Source organism: Lissotriton helveticus (genome assembly GCF_964261635.1).
Source record: "Lissotriton helveticus chromosome 1_1 unlocalized genomic scaffold, aLisHel1.1 SUPER_1_unloc_19, whole genome shotgun sequence".
Lineage (NCBI taxonomy): Eukaryota > Metazoa > Chordata > Amphibia > Caudata > Salamandridae > Lissotriton > Lissotriton helveticus.
Window position 1 is genome coordinate 435,818 of NW_027611658.1, and position 20,440 is coordinate 456,257.

General features: G+C 41.4%; 1 long non-coding RNA gene across 1 annotated transcript in view; it reads left to right on the forward strand.

Annotated features, from left to right (window-relative positions):
* The window catches only part of LOC144805695 (uncharacterized), a 98,710-nt gene that overhangs the window by 50,641 nt on the left and 27,629 nt on the right, over positions 1–20,440 (forward strand). The gene's annotated exons all lie outside the window — the stretch shown is intronic.

Below are 20,440 nucleotides of genomic sequence, written 5' to 3' on the forward strand. Positions count from 1 at the left end.
GTCCGCGAACCGGAGCGCTGCCTGGTCCGCTGTTACAGATATATATCTTTTTTTGAACGTTAATTTCTCAAAATCCACTGAAGCACATATATTGAGACCTAGCAAAGGCACATCGGGCTACCAGTCCCTACAATTTTGCCAAGTTTCGTGGAAATCCATTCAGCCGTTCGGCCTAAAAGTGAGGCCAACCGCCCTATGGAAAACTCAATGTTAAAAACACGTTTTGGGACCCCCCTTTTTTCTCGGCCTCCCCTTGACGAACCCCCCCCAAATTTCCAGGGGCTGCTCAGAAACAAAATGTGCCCATTTTCCTGAAAATTTCAGCCAATTCCGTCCACAAACGCCAAAGTTATTAGACATAGAATTTTCAAAAAACCCATAGAGAAAAAATCCTAACTATATATACCTACTGGCGACCGCCAGTAGGTAATATATATATATATATATATTCACTAAAAAAAACATAGGTTATAGACCATATATAGTTAGGAATTAGCATTTAAAAAACCTTATTTTACTCACACAAAACCATTGAAATTCCATATATAGTTAGTTGCACTAACTATATATCGCGCACCCGCAATCCACTGCTGATCATGTCACATATTACATCATTCATGACATGGTCAGTGACATCACTGATGACATCACTGATGACATCTCAAATGACATCACTGATGACATCACTGATGACATCTCAAATGACATCACTGATGACATCATGACACACCAATACCAGTTACTACATACGCACTCACTGATTCCTACGTCTACACACACATTCACTCATTCACCCATACAATCACTCATACATACAGTCACTTATTTTTACAACACTATCATATGCACTCATACACCTATGCAGACAGTCACACACTGCCACTCATCCATGGAGTTACTCACACACCAAGTCAGTCCTGTAAAGAATCAATCACACTTCCATTTCTTCATCTATACAGTTAAACACAGAACACCATACTTCAGTGACATCACTGATGACATCACTAATGACATCTGAAATGACATCACTGATGACATCTCAAATGACATCACTGATGACATCATGACACACCAATACCAGTTACTACATACGCACTCACTGATTCGTACGTCTACACACACATTCACTCATTCACCCATACAATTACTCATACATACAGTCACTTATTATTAGAACACTATCATATGCACTCATACACCTAGTCAGTCCTGTGAAGAATCAATCACACTTCGATTTCCTCATCTATAGTTAAACACAGAACACCATACTTTTCACACATATACTAACACATACTTACTCTCTTATACAATCACTGATACAAGTACACATTGATATGCACAGAGTCACACACCTCCCAGCCAGCCACACACACACTCAGTCTTCCATACATCCAGTCATTCTTCAATATGTAAAACGTATTTAAACTTTACAAAAACACACAGACACTAGATGATGTCATCAGTGATGTCATTTGAGATGTCATCAGTGATGTCATCAGTGATGTCATTTGAGATGTCATCAGTGATGTCATCAGTGATGTCATTTGAGATGTCATCAGTGATGTCATCAGTGATGTCACTGACCATTTCATGAATGATGTAATATGTGACATGATCAGCAGTGGATTGCGGGTGCGCGATATGTAGTTAGTGCAACTAACTATATATGGAATTTCAATGGTTTTGTGTGAGTAAAATAAGGTTTTTTAAATGCTAATTCCTAACTATATATGGTCTATAACCTATGGTTTTTTCAGTGAATTTTCAAGGTTTTGTAAATGCTAATTCCTAACTATATATGGTCTATAACCTATGGTTTTTTTGAGTGAATTTCAATGGTTTTTTAATAGCAAATATCATAAGCTGTCGAATGTCAAGTACGTGGTAAGTGAAAACATTTTCGTGTTTATGCACACTGATCTGCTTTGAATGGTGCCCCCCCCCTCATTTCTATTAGGAGTACTCTCTCTTTGCACATAGTGAAGAGTAGTTAACGCAGGCCTTTGCCCCCGTTGTAATACGTCATGCCTGCTTCTCTCTCCATTTGATTGATTGTTATCCAAGTATTTACTGTTTTAGAATTGGTTCTCTTTGGTTCATTCTCTATTTACAAACAAACACAGAGTCGCAATACTCTGTTTAGTCTTTGCAGATAACGAAAAATCGTGTAAAAAAAAAAAGAAAAGGAATCGAGCAAAATCAGTAGGCCACTAATGGGATCTCTTTTTGACCTCGCTAAAATAGAAACATTAGGAACAACCCCTCATGACAAATACAAAACTAGTGAGATGAACTGAACTCCAGACAATGATGGCTGCAAAACAGCTCGGCTCCGCCACCCACCCCGCCCAAAATAACGATAAAGAGCGGCTGCCATGATTGGTTGCGGAATGGCCACGACGGAGCTACGAAATGGTGCTGCTCTCATGCTAACCCCAGCTTCAGTCTGAAACATCCAGAAACACTGTAGACTACCAATTCGATCAGTTCCGGTAGCGCCCCAATGTAACCCCGTAGAGAAGAACTAGCCCTCCCCTCTTTGACTGATGGTTCTTGTTGCCTGTCCCTTCTGTTGTCATTTAACAGAACTATTTAGCCTGCTGAAAGGGGTTGTGTTCCGACCGCTGGTTGGTGGAGACATTTTGACTATATTCTGGACCTGCGTTGTCGCGTAATGCGTCATATGACGCGCCGCGTTAGCGCATCCGGAAGTCATCCGGGGCGCGCAGCGCGTAACGTAAGCATAACAAGTCATGTGACTTGTTAATAAAACTTTTCATTGGTTCATTTTACTTTTCTTATTCTAATGATGAAAGGCTTGGTCATATGACCTAAAAATTACGCTTTTTATTACTTCCGAACATTATTTTTTCTTAAATATATGTTATAATGTTCCAGGCTAATGTACTTTCCCGGAAAATTTACAACTGTCCTGCAAGTAAAATATATTCTTTTTTCGAGAAAAAGAGCGTTTCTTCGTCCCATGACGGAGCCGTTGAGCAAAAGAGGGTCGACCTGCTGTCTTAGTCGCCGATACGCCTGAATATGAGATTCTTATCGATCACTTTATGTTGCAGGAGTAGAAAACACAACAGCCCTTGACCATTTATCTTTACTGCGTTCCTTCGTATTATACCTTTTACCCTTCATGTAATTGGTCTGCTTTATTTCACTTGCCTTTTAATGATTCTAAAACAGTGACTATTATTAAAAACGTTACCAATGTATATACTACTACCATGTTTTCTTTTAAAAACCTTTATTGTGAAAATTTCATTATACAAATACGAGCCTATAACCACGAGGGCCGGCCACGGAGCAAACTGTAATCGTATATGATGAGTAGACATTTACACTGTAGAGGAACGTAACGGGCGGGCCATTAGGTTGCAAGAACTAAGGTGTCTAACAGTTGCGGAATTGGTTGACGTACATTTTATAATTAAAATACGACAGGGCTAGTTACAATAAAATTATCTAGATATACATTTGCGGGCAAGTACCATGGGTGACGTTAATTCGAACTTTCAATAGTACAGTAATCAATAACACATCAGAACTTAATATCAATAGAGATGTCGAAATATTCAATCTATTCTCGTCCCCGCCCGCCATGTGCTTCAAAACTGCATACGTATCTCGTGATATCAAGGTTGTGCAACCAGTACACAACAAGGAGTTACGAGTCCCATTTATTCCGGCGCCATTTTGGGCGAGGACGGGCAGGTCCAGGATATAGTCAAAATGTCTCTACCAACCATCGACTATGATGATGTTCATATGCTGTATTTATTAGAGTAACACTCATCTGTCCACATGAAATTAATTTGCCACAATCTAAACATGTCATTTTAATCTTTCCAAAGTTCTTCTAAATATTTGGGACCGTTTCCCTTGCCTCTGATGCTGTCAGTGCCACTTCTTTGATGAATGTACTAGCAGGTCAGGGGTTCTCCTCCAAATCTCTCTTTTATGCAGCACTATAATTAATTGGTGCCACCTCTCCATATGACGATGCATGGTATAGTTACCATAACTATATTTTTTTTCGGTTCCTCTGGAGAGTTCATCGTGGCAGATGAAGCGTGTAACGTACCGGACATTTACCTTTTTTTGCATGTACAGGAAAGGAAAAAAAAATCGAGCGTCCGAGTTCTAAGGTGTCCCAGGGCCATTTTAGTGGACCAGGCCCAAATCCAAAGAACAGGCCGCCATTTTGAGAGTCCTGTTGCAGCCGCCTGTCGCTGTAGCATCAAGAGCAGCCGAAACTCAGCTGAATGGCAACTGAAACGGTAAAGGGGCGCCCCACTACAGCAGACGAGCCTCCACCTGGGAAGGCCCGTTCACGCCGCCTCCCCCCCCCCCTTCGGGCACCACACGCCGTTATTCGGAGCAGTATTGTAGGATGGCCACACCAGTGCGGCAACTTGCTAGACATCACCTCGGTGGTAACCGAATCTCAGCCCCTTGTAGTGTCTCCTCTTCAGAAAATATTCTTGCGCTACCTTTGCCCCATTCACACATCGGTCCGCTACTGACGCCATCTCACAGGCTAATGGGGCGCCCCACGCCGAGTTTCAGCATTGTAGGATGACCACACCAGTACAGCAACTTGCTAGACATCACCTCGGTGCCATCCGGATCTGGGCATCTCAACGCCTAGTGGTATCTTCCATACAGAAAATATTGTTGCGCTGCCTTTGGCCCCATTCGCACATCGGTCCGCAACTGACACCATCTCACAGGCCAACAGGGCGCCCCACGCCGACTTTTACCATTGTAGGATGGCCACACCAGTACAGCAACTTGCTAGACATCACCTCGGTGCCATCCGGATCTTGGCATCTCAGCGCCTTGTGGTGTCAGTCAGAAAATATTGTTGCGCTGCCTTTGTCCCCATTCGCACATCGGTCCACTACTGACACCATCTCACAGGCCAACAGGGTGCCCCACGCCGACTTTTACCATTGTAGGATGGCCACACCAGTGCCACAACTTGCTAGACACCACCTCGGTGCCATCTGGAACTTGGCATCTCAGCGCCTTGTGGTGTCTTCAATTCAGAATATATTGTTGCGCTGCCTTTGGCCCCATTCGCACATCGGTCCGCTACTGACGCCATCTCACAGGCCAACGGGGCGCCCCACGCCGACTATCAGCATTGTAGGATGGCCACACCAGTACAGCAACTTGCTAGACATCACCTCGGTGCCATCCGGATCTCGGCGCCCCACTGCAGATGAAGTGCCTCTCAACTATGAAACCACCACGGTGACATCCGGATCTTGGCGCGTTGTGCTGCCTTCGGCCTATTCGCACATCGGTCCGCTACTGACGCCATCTCACAGACTAATCGGGCGCCCCACGCCGAGTTTCAGCATTGTAGGATGACCACACCAGTGCACCTTACTAGACACCACCTCGGTGCCATCCGGATCTTGGCATCTCAGCGCCTTGTGGTGTCTTCTGTTCAGAAAATATTCTTGCGCTACCTTTGCCCCATTCACACATCGGTCCGCTACTGACGCCATCTCACAGGCTAATAGGGCGCCCCACGCCGAGTTTCAGCATTGTAGGATGACCACACCAGTACAGCAACTTGCTAGACATCACCTCGGTACCATCCGGATCTTGGCATCTCAACGCCTAGTGGTATCTTCCATACAGAAAATATTGTTGCGCTGCCTTTGACCCCATTCGCACATCGGTCCGCAACTTAGACATCACCTCGGTGCCATCCGGATCTTGGCATCTCAGCGCCTTGTGGTGTCAGTCAGAAAATATTGTTGCGCTGCCTTTGGCCCCATTCGCACATCAGTCCGCTACTGACACCATCTCACAGGCCAACAGGGCGCCCCACGCCGACTTTTACCATTGTAGGATGGCCACACCAGTGCCACAACTTGCTAGACACCACCTCGGTGCCATCCGGATCTTGGCATCTCAGCGCCTTGTGGTGTCTTCTATTCCGAAAATATTGTTGCGCTGCCTTTGGCCCCATTCGCACATCGGTCCGCTACTGCCGCCATCTCACAGGCCAACGGGGCGCCCCACGCCGACTTTCAACATTGTAGGATGGCCACACCAGTGCGGCAACTTACTAGACACCACCTCGGTGCCATCCGGATCTTGGCGCGTTGTGCTGCCTTCGGCCTATTCGCACATCGGTCCGCTACTGACGCAAACTCACAGGCCAACGGGGCGCCCCACGCCGACTTTCAGCATTATAGGATGGCCACACCAGTGCTGCAACTTGCTGGACACCACCTCGGTGCCATCCGGATCTTGGCGCGTTGTGTTGCCTTCGGCCTATTCGCACATCGGTCCGCTACTGACGCCGCCTCACGTGCCAACGTATTTTCTCCGCATTTTATACCCTATGCCGCATAACAGGTCATGTGACTTGTTTATAAAACTTTTCATTGGTTCATTTTACTTTTGGTTTCCTAATGATGGAAGGCTTGATCATATGACCTAAAAACAACACTTTTCATTGGATGAAAACTTTTTTTTTTTCCCAAACGATGAAAGCCCCACCTTGTTTCTGGATGTTTCAGACTGAAGCTGGCGTCAGCATGAGAGCACCACCATCTCGTAGCTCCGTCGTGGTCATTCCGCGAGCAATCATGGCAACCGCTCCCCACCAGAAGCCTACAGGAGTCGGGGGCCCCCAAAACTTTTGATAAATCCTCAAGGCGGAGGGGACGCTTTCGAGAATGGGGTCCAAGACCTAGCAGACAAGCGTCCGATTTCCAAGGTGTCCAAGGGCCATTTCAGTGGACCAGGCCCAAAAAGGAAAGAGCCTGCCGCCATTTTGAGAGTCCTGTGACAGCCGCCTATCGCTGCACCGCAAGAGTGGGCGCAACTCAGCTGAATTGCGGCTTTTGACACAGTGGACCAAAAACGGACGGAATGGCAACTGAAACGGTAAAGGGGCGCCCCACTACAACAGATGACACTCCACCTGGAGAGGCCCGTTTACGCCGCCTCCCCCGGGGCGCCCTACGCCGTTATTCGGAGCAGCATTGTAGGATACCAAAACCAGTGCGGCAACTTACTGGACATCACCTTGGTGCCATCGTTCTGCTGCCTTGGAACTATTCGCACAACAGTTTGCTACTGATGACCCACCCCCCGCGACGCCCCACGCCGGAAATCTGGACGTTGTGCTGCGTTGGGACTATTCGCACAGCCGACCGCTACTTCGTTGTTTTTCCCTAAAAATGTTTATATGTTATTACTATTTTTGTTTTCTTGTATATATTTATAAATTATTAAAGTTTTATAATCTTACTACTTTGTCGGAGTGCTATATATTTTTAATGTGACACATACTTGTAAAAACTTTGATGTACAAAGAGTCATCCCTGGAATCTTCCGCTTCAGGCTCGGTCCCCTCCCCAATCACAATACAGGATGGTTTTCAGATAATAGGAACGCTTCTGCTGTGACGAATCTCATCGAGTGTGGGCCTTGATCTACTATAACTCCTTTGAAGAGGGGTGATTCTTTACAGCTGGGGCCATAAACTACATCTGCAGGGCTAGCTGATACCCTAGGACCAGCCTGGACAATCGGACACAGAGGAAAAGGAGTGTCAGAGGGTGCGGTAGTGAATAGGGCGAAAGGGAGGTGTCGGGCGGGCACAGGGTGTGATTCTCAGGGAAGAGCAGCGCAGATGGGGGGAGGTTTATTACCCATGCATAAGACAGAAAGCGGGGGTGACCACTGCCTGGGGGAGATGCTTGCAAGGGTGGGGAGCCATGCTAAGGATCGACAGCGTGCAGAGAGTGGGTCTGGTCAAGGCATCTAAAATGGCTGCCGTGCACGACAAAAGTGTGGCATTTGAAAAAAGACAAGATGGCGCAGACAATGTTTTTCAACACTTCCTGATTTCCTTCGAATCGAACGTTAACAGACGTTGGGGCATATTACCAAAGTTAAGCGATATTTATCCCTAACGATGCTTAGCAACGATTTTTTTACCGCTAAGCATCGTCAGAAATTATCGCAGATAAACCTTGCTATTATCAAGGTTTATCGCAAATACGATAATAAACGACCGCAATGCATTAATATCGCTGAAAACTCAGCGATATTCATGCATTACCGAGCTAATGCTCTTAGCCATGTTATCCACCTCCCATTGGATAACATGGCTAAGAACTGCTCAGGGCAGGTGCTAGCTTTTGGAGATATTCGCGCTTATCTCGAATATTTCCAAAAGTTGATAATAGGAGATAGCGATGTTAGCGACTGTTTCCAGTCGCTAACATCTTGGCACGCCCACTTTGCATGTCATTAGTGATAAATATCACTCACATGCAAAGTGGGGCCCAAGATGGTCGCTATCTCCTACTAGCCGTCGCTAACTGGTGTTAGCAACAGCTAGGTAATACAGATATAATTTTATCTCCGCGAAGCGGAGCGCTGTTACAGATATATATCTTGTTTTTGAACGTTAATTTCTCAAAATCCACTGAAGCACATATATTGAGACCTAGCAAAGGCACATCGAGCTACCAGTCCCTACAATTTTGCCAAGTTTCGTGCAAATCCATTCAGCCGTTCGATTATTATTATTATTTTTTTTTTGCCCCGCGGGGCCCTTTTAAAACCTCCACATCAAACCTAAGAGGTCAAGGAGGATCTACTATGCCCCCTTATGGTCATTTGCCCCTTCGCTTTGGCCTCCTCTTGTCTCTCGATCCTACCGAGAGACAAGATGGCGGCCGCTACGGACTGTTTGCAATGTTTACAGACGCCGGAGAACCAATCAGCTTCGCAAACCTCCGTTACGCGAAGCGGAGCGCTGTTACAGATATATATCTTTTTTTGAACGTTCATTTCTCAAAATCCACTGGAGCACATATATTGAGACCTAACAAAGGCACATCGGGCTACCAGTCCCTAATATTTTACCAAGTTTCATGCAAATCCATTCAGCCGTTCGATTATTATTATTATTTATTTTTTTTGCCCCGCGGGACCCTTTTAAAACCTCCACATCAAACCTAGAGGGTCAGCGAGGATCTACTATGCCCCCTTATGGTCATTTGCCCCTTCGCTTTGGCCTCCTCTTGTCTCTCGATCCTACCGAGAGACAAGATGGCGGCCGCTACGGACTGTTTGGAATGTTGACAGACGCCGGAGAACCAATCAGCTTCGCTTCACAAAGCTCCGTTGCGCGAAAAGTCAGCGAACCGGAGCGCTGCCCGGTCCGCTGTTACAGATATATATCTTTTTTTAAACGTTAATTTCTCAAAATCCACTGGAGCACATATATTGAGACCTACAAAAGGCACATCGGGCTACCAGTCCCTACAATTTTGCCAAGTTTCGTGCAAATCCATTCAGCCGTTCGGGCTAAAAGTGAGGCCAACCGCCCTATGGAAAACTCAATGTTAAAAACACGTTTTGGGACCCCCCTTTTTTCTCGGCCCCCCCTTGACGAACCCCCCCCAAATTTTCAGGGGCTGCTCAGAAACAAAATGTTCCATTTTCCTGAAAATTTCAGCCAATTCCGTCCACAAACGCCAAAGTTATTAGACATAGAATTTTCAAAAATCCCATAGGGAAAAAATCCTAACTATATATACCTACTGGCGACCGCCAGTAGGTAATATATATATATATATTCACTGAAAAAACCATAGGTTATAGACCATATATAGTTAGGAATTAGCATTTAGAAAACCTTATTTTACTCACACAAAACCATTGAAATTCCATATATAGTTAGTTGCACTAACTATATATCGCGCACCCGCAATCCACTGCTGCTGATGTCACATATTACATCATTCATGACATGGTCAGTGACATCACTGATGACATCACTGATGACATCTCAAATGACATCACTGATGACATCATCTAGTGTCTGTGTGTTTTTGTAAAGTTTAAATACGTTTTACATATTGAAGAATTACTGGATGTATGGAAGACTGAGTGTGTGTGTGGCTGGCTGGGAGGTGTGTGACTCTGTGCATATCAATGTGTACTTGTATCAGTGATTGTATAAGAGAGTAAGTATGTGTTAGTATATGTGTGAAAAGTATGGTGTTCTGTGTTTAACTATAGATGAGGAAATCGAAGTGTGATTGATTCTTCACAGGACTGACTAGGTGTATGAGTGCATATGATAGTGTTGTAATAATGAGTGACTGTATGTATGAGTGATTGTATGGGTGAATGAGTGAATGTGTGTGTAGACGTACGAATCAGTGAGTGCGTATGTAGTAACTGGTATTGGTGTGTCATGATGTCATCAGTGATGTCATTTGAGATGTCATCAGTGATGTCATTTCAGATGTCATTAGTGATGTCATCAGTGATGTCACTGAAGTATGGTGTTCTGTGTTTAACTGTATAGATGAGGAAATGGAAGTGTGATTGATTCTTTACAGGACTGACTTGGTGTGTGAGTAACTCCATGGATGAGTGGCAGTGTGTGACTGTCTGCATAGGTGTATGAGTGCATATGATAGTGTTGTAATAATGAGTGACTGTATGTATGAGTGATTGTATGGGTGAATGAGTGAATGTGTGTGTAGACGTAGGAATCAGTGAGTGCGTATCTAGTAACTGGTATTGGTGTGTCATGATGTCATCAGTGATGTCATTTGAGATGTCATCAGTGATGTCATCAGTGATGTCATTTGAGATGTCATCAGTGATGTCATCAGTGATGTCACTGACCATGTCATGAATGATGTAATATGTGACATCATCAGCAGTGGATTGCGGGTGCGCGATATATAGTTAGTGCAACTAACTATATATGGAATTTCAATGGTTTTGTGTGAGTAAAATAAGGTTTTCTAAATGCTAATTCCTAACTATATATGGTCTATAACCTATGGTTTTTTCAGTGAATTTTCAAGGTTTTGTAAATGCTAATTCCTAACTATATATGGTCTATAACCTATGGTTTTTTCAGCGAATTTCATTGGTTTTTTAACAGCTAATATCTGTAGCTGTAAAATGTATTCTTCTTTAAATCAAAAATATATTTTATATGTTTATTAATAATTTTTTTTTTAAATATTTTTTTTCTTCGTTCCCGCTTCGCGAATCGGGAAGCTTCCCGTTAGCTGACCTTGATGCCGCGAAATAGACCGCGAGCCGGTAAACGTTTCTTTACCGCAACTGCCGCGTTAGAAAACAACATCGTGACGCCTCCCGTCCGCATGACGTTTCGCGTTGACGCGTGATACGTCATATGACGTGCTACGTTAGCGAACTGGTACGCTTATCGAGTCGCAAAGCACAGGTTTCTGGAAGCAAACCGGGAGGCCCTGCAAAGCGCGTAACGTAAACACAGCAGGTCATGTGACTTGGTAATAACACTTTTCATTGGTTCATTTCACTTTTGGTTTCCTAATGATGTAAGACTAGGTCATATAATCTAAAATGAACACTTTTCATTGGTTAAGAACTATTGTTTTTCCCAAATGATGAAAATCCCTCCTTCTTTCTTCACTCTGACTTTCATCATTGTGAGAGAAAGACCCTTTGTTACCAGTGAGCAATGGCTTCTTTAGTAGCTTCAGCTGGTGCTTCCCCACCACCTCCACCACATCCAAGGAAGAGTGGACCACCTGCTGAAGTTATAATTGAGCAAGAAGAGGAAGAAGAGGAACAGGACGAAGAGCACGAAGAGAGGCACTTTTTGCCTGAGGAGCCCAGGACGTCTCACCGGAAAGAAAACTTCATTTGGCAATTTTTTTAAATTCCCAAAGGTCAGAAAAAAGTAAATGCAAGATACGTAACTTGCCTTATATGTCAAGATAGACTGTCCAGAGGGACCGACAAAAAATACAGTTTCGGACCCTACACAATGCATCGCCATATGACTAGGTGGCATCCTAACAACTACAGTGCTGCACAGTTTCGTAACGACCTAGATAATGTCCCTATTATGGCCAGAAGATCTGTTGTACCGGAAGTAACGGGACCAGAGGGCAGGGAGATGGTGCCAAATATACAAACGAGATTTCGTGAAGTAAAACAAGTCTGCGTACATTGCAATGGATTCATTTGCTACGGAGAAAGTAGCATCACTCTGATCAACAGAGCTATTGACTATCATATGCAAGTTTGTACGAAACGCCCCAAATAATAAATTCTTTTTTTTTTTTTGTTGCTCCTGTTGAGCCCTTTACAATGAATCGTTTTCGTTGCCCCCTCCGAAAAAAAAACCCAAAAAATATAAAACTGTTCAGAAAAATTCAAAAAAACTAAAAAAATGTTCAGAAAAATAATACAAAAAATATAAAACAACAAAAACAATAAAAAAAAAGTTCTTTTCAGAACTACCTCCCCGTTATTAAAAAATTGGTACAATATTTGGAACTGTGCCAACCTCTATTTCTCTTAGTTCGCTTCCCAGTTCGCTCGCCGGTACGCGAACCGGAAGCGAACCAAAAATTGTTTTTTTTTTTAAAAAGAACAGTAAGTATAAGGGAAGGAAACAGACAGTTATGTTAAAAGAAAGACAGCTATAGGGGAGTAAACTAGAGATACTATTACCCGTAATCCACTGCTGATGATGTCACATATTACATCATTCATGACATGCTCAGTGACATCATCAGCAGAGGATTGCGGGTAACAGTATCCCTAGTTTATTCCCTATAGCTGTCTTTCTTTTAACATAACTGTGTGTTTCCTTCCCTTATACTTACTGTTCTTTTTAAAAAAATGTTTTTAGATCAGTCAGAAACAGTGAAAGTAATGAAATATAAAAGACTACGTAGAATATGAGCACTGTATGCAACAACTTTGACACTTACAGAAGCCTCACCTTCTCCATGCCTCCTACACAGTTCTACATGTACATCATAAATGCAAACAGAACAGAATTAATTATACATGTTAAATGGTTTATTTTTGCTGTTCTCAGAATGTATCAAATTTCACTAAAACAGTGACTTGAAGGTATTCATCATATAACAGCGGGGAAAAAAAAACACAATCAAAATGATTGTGTTTAAAAAACCCATACAACATAACAAATCAGAATTCAGAACTCCTTAAAGTTAACTTACTTTCCATGACGGCCAAGGATGTCCTATGAACAGCTTACACTCTGTTGTGCTGTTATTACTTTCAACCCGCCACTTTCTGAAAGAAAACCTCCATCGTTTTCAAAAACATGTTACATACAATAAATGACTTCTCGCTCTCTACCAGACGTTTCCACAAGGCCAAATCGTGTCTGAGCCATTTATAACTCTTAGAATTCTTTTAAGCCAATCCCGTCATGTTGTATTTCCGCAACTTTCACAATTAAAATGTTGAAGATCATTTTCACAATCCTGGACTAGTAATATCTTCCCCTTCTTGCTCAATCATGTTCTACATTTCCTATCACACTGATACTGCTTACTATGAAGCAGACTTACACTACCTTTATGACTAGTACAATTATTTAATTCTCTACATCACTTTTAATCACAAAGCAATGTAAAACAGTAGACAGCATTGCAGACTTACATTCCCTCTACTCCATGTTTTGATTGGCTGCTTCAATTAGCTTATAAAAAGAAACAGTTTTTCTGAACTCATTCAAAGTGCACGTATTTCTCCATGACGTCCAGTGTTATGGTAAGAAGTTATGTCTCTGTACTACACTTATCCTCAAGGCCAAATCGTGTAGGAGCCATTAGAACTTCTTGAAATTCCTCAGAGCACATCCCGAGATTCTTTCCCTAAAATTTTGGTTTTAAAAACACCAGGTAAGAGTTTTTAAGGTCATACGGCAATTTTTTTGTGAAAATTAAAACAGAATCATTGCAGAATGACCAGCCATTTCTACACTTTAAATAAGCTGTATAATGTCCTGATGTTATTGAAGGACCATCATGATATATAATTGCTACAGTTACAAAAGTCCTTCCTGATATTGACAACTGTGAAGCCACAAAATTTTTAATTAAAGTTGTCAATTTTGTTCCATCAGGCCTACATCGTTGGAACATTAAAATGACATACTGGCCATATGTTCGTATAAATAATGTGGACATCATTTCAGATTTACATTGGCTACACTCCATGTTGTGATCAGCTGCTTTTACTAGCTTATTAAAAGAGACTGATTTACTGTCTGGCAAAGTTAAATATATAAATCTTTCTGAGTCTACACTAGTAGTACTTGATACCCTACAGTTCTCGCAGTCATGCTGCCATTGATAAGAAAGCCCAAACAGGTGATCTACATCTACACCTTCATCATGCAATACATCAAGCATATACATTAAAAACTCCTGACAATCTTGCTGACTATTTTGAGAGAATTGTGTTTGGCCTGAACATCTGTCTAACAGATTTCGAATTTCAGACACACTTTCTATGTTTGTTCTATCAGTGCTACATTTCTCTAACACAGAATTTAACAAACTGCAAAATCTTTGATCAGAATTAATCCACAATCTCTTCTTTTACATTTTCTAGAGAAAACAAAACATTAACCACTACATTAGCATAGCAGTTGACACCAGAACTGTTTTCAAATTGAAAACCAACAACATCTTCAACAGAATCCTTTTTGTTTCTGCTTATAATTTCAGGTTCATCGACTTTTCGTCTTTTTGCTACAACCTCCCCAGTATTGGTCACATTTCTTCGTTTCCGGCCTACCACACGTTTCTCAAACAAAGGATACTGAGGCAAATGTGGCGCATACTCTCTTCTTAACCTATTGTATTCCTTAACACAATCTAGATCCGCACAAATGTTTGTGACATCACACTCAATCAAGTACAATCCCGATAAAGTTCTAACTCGTGACAATGCCACATATGCCATACCCTCCTTGAACACAGAACTGCCAATATTCACCAATGCACAGTCTACCTTAAACCTTGCGATTTATGGATTGTCACCGCATTGCCAAGCAAACAGGAAACTGCTTACGACGAACATATAAGTCTTTTACAAGCAAAAATCTAGCAGAACAACGAGCAATTAGCTGTACTTCCTCAATGCCATCAAATTTAATTTTTAAAAATTCAATTCCATCTCTATTTCTGTATTTCACAAAATCAACAACATTACCCATTGATCCATTTACCAGACCTCTTTCAACATGTAAATTCCTTCTTAAAATTATACAGCAGTTCAAGCACACATTCAGAGTCTTTTCAAAACCCGCAGTTTTAGATATACTCTTCTCTAATGAATCCGATTTTGTTTTCAGATTCTCAGACAAAATAATTGTTGATCCCATATGCTCTACTCTGTCAATAGCTTCCAGTTTCACAATCTCTTGCTTTTCTAAATGCAACATTTTGTTGTTGAATTTGGCACATTCTGCAAGAGTTGGCATCAAACATATTCCAGATTTTTTCTCAGTAATTTTCTGAAAAATATTCTCAGGCACAACATCTTCGTCTGGATATAAATTTGTCAGCAATCGTGCATGTAAAGCTTCTTTCCCATGCTCGGTCACTTTTCCAATTCTAACATCTTGTAGAATAGTCTTGTAAACTTCATCCTTTGCCTGACGCATATTTTCATGCAGTTCAGCATAATTGAAGTTTAACCATATATTGACGTTGCCAATGCTCCCTAAGCACTTCCTGGTATCTTCATGCGTGAGCATTTTGAACACAGGTTGCCCTTTCACTGGTGTCAGCTGCAGAAGATCTCCGAAAACAATGATGTGTTTGCCACCAAATAACACATCATACTCTGTTTTGAGAACTTCTTGCATTCTCAAATGCACAAAGGCAAGCATGACATTGGAAACCATGCTTACTTCGTCAATGATAAGAAGTTTCATTTTCCTCAAGACTCTTGAAACTTCAAAACAAGCATCTCCAGATAGCTTGTGATATTCTAATTTGTTGTCATGCTCCACTGGCAGCATCAGTAAACGATGTAAAGTAATCCCTTTAATGTTATGTGCTGCCAGTCCAGTTGGAGCGGTGACAACACAAGACAGCGATGACTCTGTCCTTTCCTGCAAATAATATGAAATTGCTTTAATAAGGAAACTTTTTCCAGTTCCCGCTTCTCCACTCACGTACAGTCGGACAGGCTTCAACGACGTACATGAGCACTCTTTCTTGTCATGACTTAATCCATGATCAATTTGCATGGTAAGTTCGTCATATATTTTCCTCTGCTCAACGTTGAGTTGTCTTTCCAACTCTTCTAAGTTAACCGCATCCTCCTGAGCATGTGCCATGGCTCTTTCCACTTCATTCATAGCAGTGGCAGCTTCATTTTCTATAAGAGGTCCTCCTAGTGGATCCTGACTCAATGAAGCAGAACTCTGACTGTCCTGAGAACTGTCTCTGGCAATCTCGGCTGCAATCGTTGCTTCCTGCTCAATTTCCACATTCAACATTTCTACATATTTGGGAAAAGCAGGACATTCTATGGTCTCCTTGGCAGCATTGAATGAGTCTTCGTAACAAAGGAAATCTCCAAGCAGTTCTTCTTCTGCACGCCAAGGCTTAAAAAGTTGCAAAAGTGCTAAATAGAAAAACTCCTTTTTTTCAGGAGATTCGCCACTCAATTTTCGATGGTTTATCAAGTGGCATTTTCTTTGCTTGACCAGACATCCCTCACTTCCTATTACAGCATACACTCCTTTCTCAGTATCTTCTTTGATGTTCCTCTTGAATATGTAATTTTGCAGAACCTCATACAGACAAACATTCTCGAGGTGACTGCTTCGATTTGGATAATATGTATCCAACATGTTGCTCTTCAAAATGTCGGTACTGTTTGGCTCCTTTTCCGCCAAATACTCAATTTCCCGCACAGGTTTGAGAACTCGATTACGCGTTGCAGCAAGACCAACACTCGCCCAAACGATACTCCTGGACTTGGCATAGAGACTTGCTGAAGACAACCGGTCAGAACATTCGTAAGCTCCGATTTCTCGATGCGACAACATCTTCAGACTGAAACTGTACAACTTCTTGCTGAGGCTCTTTTCATGGGAAATGTCCTCCCACATATCCTTCAATTCTGTCTTCTCTTTTTTGGTGATGTAAGATGTCACATACCGAGCCACAGCCATACAGTTATCAGCCACAAACTGTATATCCATGTTAGCATTCCACATGGACAAAATCACCGGGTTGTAGTCGTTGATGTACTTAGACTCTTCGTTCCTCTTCAAATTGTATGTGTTTTTAGGTGATTTCTTCATCACATTATGTCGCAGCGAAGACATCAAACTGTTCACTCTTCCTTTAGAAATCACCGGTCGTGGAAAGCCGAAACGACATTTGGTGTAGAACTTGTCTTTGTTCCGGAATTTACGACGACAGTACTTTCCACATCGATGGCTTTGGAAACGTAGAACTTTTTCTCTTAGGCTTTTTTTCTCCTTTGCGTTTGGAACAGCACACGTAGAATACTGTTCTATGAAACTCATCACTGAGTCTTCTGCATCCGTTCCAAATTTAGGTGCATCCTTGATCCACAGCAACATATGTATATGAGGAGCACCTCTTGCTTGGTACTCCTTCCTCCAGAAGAAATCCAACACCTCTCCAAGAGGTGGATTCTTCTTATTCATGATGAAAGACATCATACCTTCAAATCTATGATTGAAGTACCTACATACATTGACTGGATCCAAAGAGCACAGTTCTCCGGGTGTCTTGAATTCGATGTTTTCTACGTTAGCATTTGCCTCTCGTAGAAATTCAAGTAAGTCTTCCCAGCCATACTCAGCACAGCTCAAAGTGAGGAACCATGTGGGAGTTCCTAAGTTCCTCAGCATACATTTTAAATCACCATGACGACGGTACCAGTACTCATTAGTACCACGCTGACACGCCATGAGATTAATCAGGTGAGAATCCAAAATACTGTCTTGGACATTGACTTTATCCATAAAGTCACTTGCCGAGATGTTTTGCATGTGTATACCACTTTTCAAGATGTGGTTCACTGCATATGACAGTCCAGACAGATCGCTTTCAAACAGGAGATGAAACAAATAAGGAATGCATTGTCGAAACCTAGGATCTCCTGCATACAATCGCAAAGTCCGGTATTCAGAAGCAGGAATTTGATGAGGTCGCTCATCATATCTTCCTCCCTGACCTGTTGGAAAAAGCTGTGGGAAACACCGAGCTTCCAAACTTTCCTCCCAAACACTAATGGGACTCCCTTTCGCTTGTTTCATTTGAAACAACTCAATAGCATTCCCCATGACTTCCTTGGAATGCAAAGGATGAACACTATAATGTTCATATATTTCTTCACTAGTACAGGGTTCTACTTTCTCAATTTGACCAGCACACAAATCGCTATCCTCTTCCTCACTTACTTCCTCTTCTGCAACATATACATTTTTATAGTATTTATTATATTTTTTCAAATACAATGTTGCCCTTTTGACTTTCCTAACATCTACTAAATCTTGCCATATTTTCTTATTCTTTGTCGGAACCCCATTAACTAAGATAACAAGAGGTTCCTCTTCCACTTTTTCTACTCCAATTGTGTTAATGTTTTTCTTCAAATCTAGAGGCAAATAAACAACTCTTCCCTTTAATCCTCTCTGTAAATCTGATGGAGGCAATTTCCCTGTCTTTGGCTCCATTCTTACAATAGCCTGAAAGGGATGGATACTTTGAATCAAAATAGATTCATAAGTATTTAAATCCTTCAATTCAGAAGGAATCTCAACCAATTCCAGAATATTATGAACTGCTCTAGCAGGCATCTGGTTTTGATTTAATTTGTTACAACAATAAGTACACACACGTTGATCCAATCCCAAATCAAAACAATTTTCTACCATCAAGTATGTTGTAAAATCCTTCCATTCACTATTATTTTCCCTTTCACTTTTTCCATATAAATCCACTAACTTAGTCTGATTCTTATAATAAGTGCGTCGACAACACACACAAGTGAAATTTGGCCTCTCACTTGATTTCACCTCAAACGTCGCAATTTCCCTCTGGAAATTATCTGTACTGGAAACCTGTACACTATCTTCCACATTACTCTCTTCTTCTTGGTCAATTTCAACATTCTCCTCTTTACTTCCAAAGTAACAAAACTCAATTTCTTCACATATATTCTTCACATCTATTTCAGAACCATGCAAAAGAGCAGCGCATAATTGTTTAAGCATAATTGCTGGACTCTTAGCATAATACAACATTCTAACTAATTTCCTCACTTTATTATGATGCACTGCTAGCATCCTGAAATGATGAAAAACACTCTGGCATACTCTCCTGGAAAGACAAGCCAGTGAATGACCATGCAAACCTATCACTTCTCTCACTCTGCAAGGATCTAATTCTTGCAACAACTTCATTTTCTGCTTCAAACTTTTCTTATTAAATGACCATATAAAATCACAAAGCAAATTGATGGAATCCTGTCGTACACTGCAAATACTACTACACTTCCAGGTGTACACAGGACCCTTAGGACGTCTCCCTAAAACCTCATTACCTAACACCTCTTCTATCTCTGTTGTCACAAGTTTTTCTTTTTCAACTGGACAACCATCTTTCACCTCATAAGCTCGACCACTGGTGTCAACTGCATGCACCAAATCATTATCCTGGAAATAACTCTCCTCATTAAAAAATGCCTCAGAGCTTGAACTATGCATCCATTCTCCAGAAAAAACTTCACAAAAATTACTACGATTAACTATTCTCTTCCAACTACTATTTCTTTTGAAATCATAAATTGCCTTGTTTAGCTTCCTAATTCTATTGATTGTCAAAATAAATAACTTACGTTTAATTTCAAATGCCTGATCAATAACTTTCTCAACTATTTTTTTTCTCTTATAAAAAACCACTTTCTGTTGACCTTTCTTAATATTTTTTAACAAATTGCCAATTATCCTGTTGCGGAACATTCGTTTACGAATGTCCCTAAACTGTTGTTTCCTTCTACTTTCATGCATAGAGTTATCTGTTACTCTAGCAGTAACATTTCTCATTGGCCTTTCCTTACCGTTTGAATTGCTTCTCCTTTTCTGGACTGAAACATTTTCTGTAGTAATATTTTTTTTACTACATATATTTCTTATGAATGTTTTTCTACTCTTACCCGGTGCTTTCTTGGTGACTTGACAAATCTTTTTGTTAGAGGACTGCTGCTTTTTTTCATTCACCTGCTGTCTTTGACGTTTTGCAGCCTTTCTCACTCTTTCTTTGCTTGGCATCCTGAAATCTTGAAATAATCTGCAGTTGAATCTGGTAAAATATAATAAAAAATGTTATTAACCACTATTACCCAACAGTAAATTGATAACAGTCATCAAAAACTTAACACACTACTTAACATTTTTACATAGAAGAATTTTTTGTACATGGCAAATTTAGAATACAGAAATAGCAGAAAAGAAATGGAATTTATATTCATTTTACCTGTGCTGTTTTATATATGAATCTGATCTAATTTTATGACCATATTTACTTTTTATTTATTA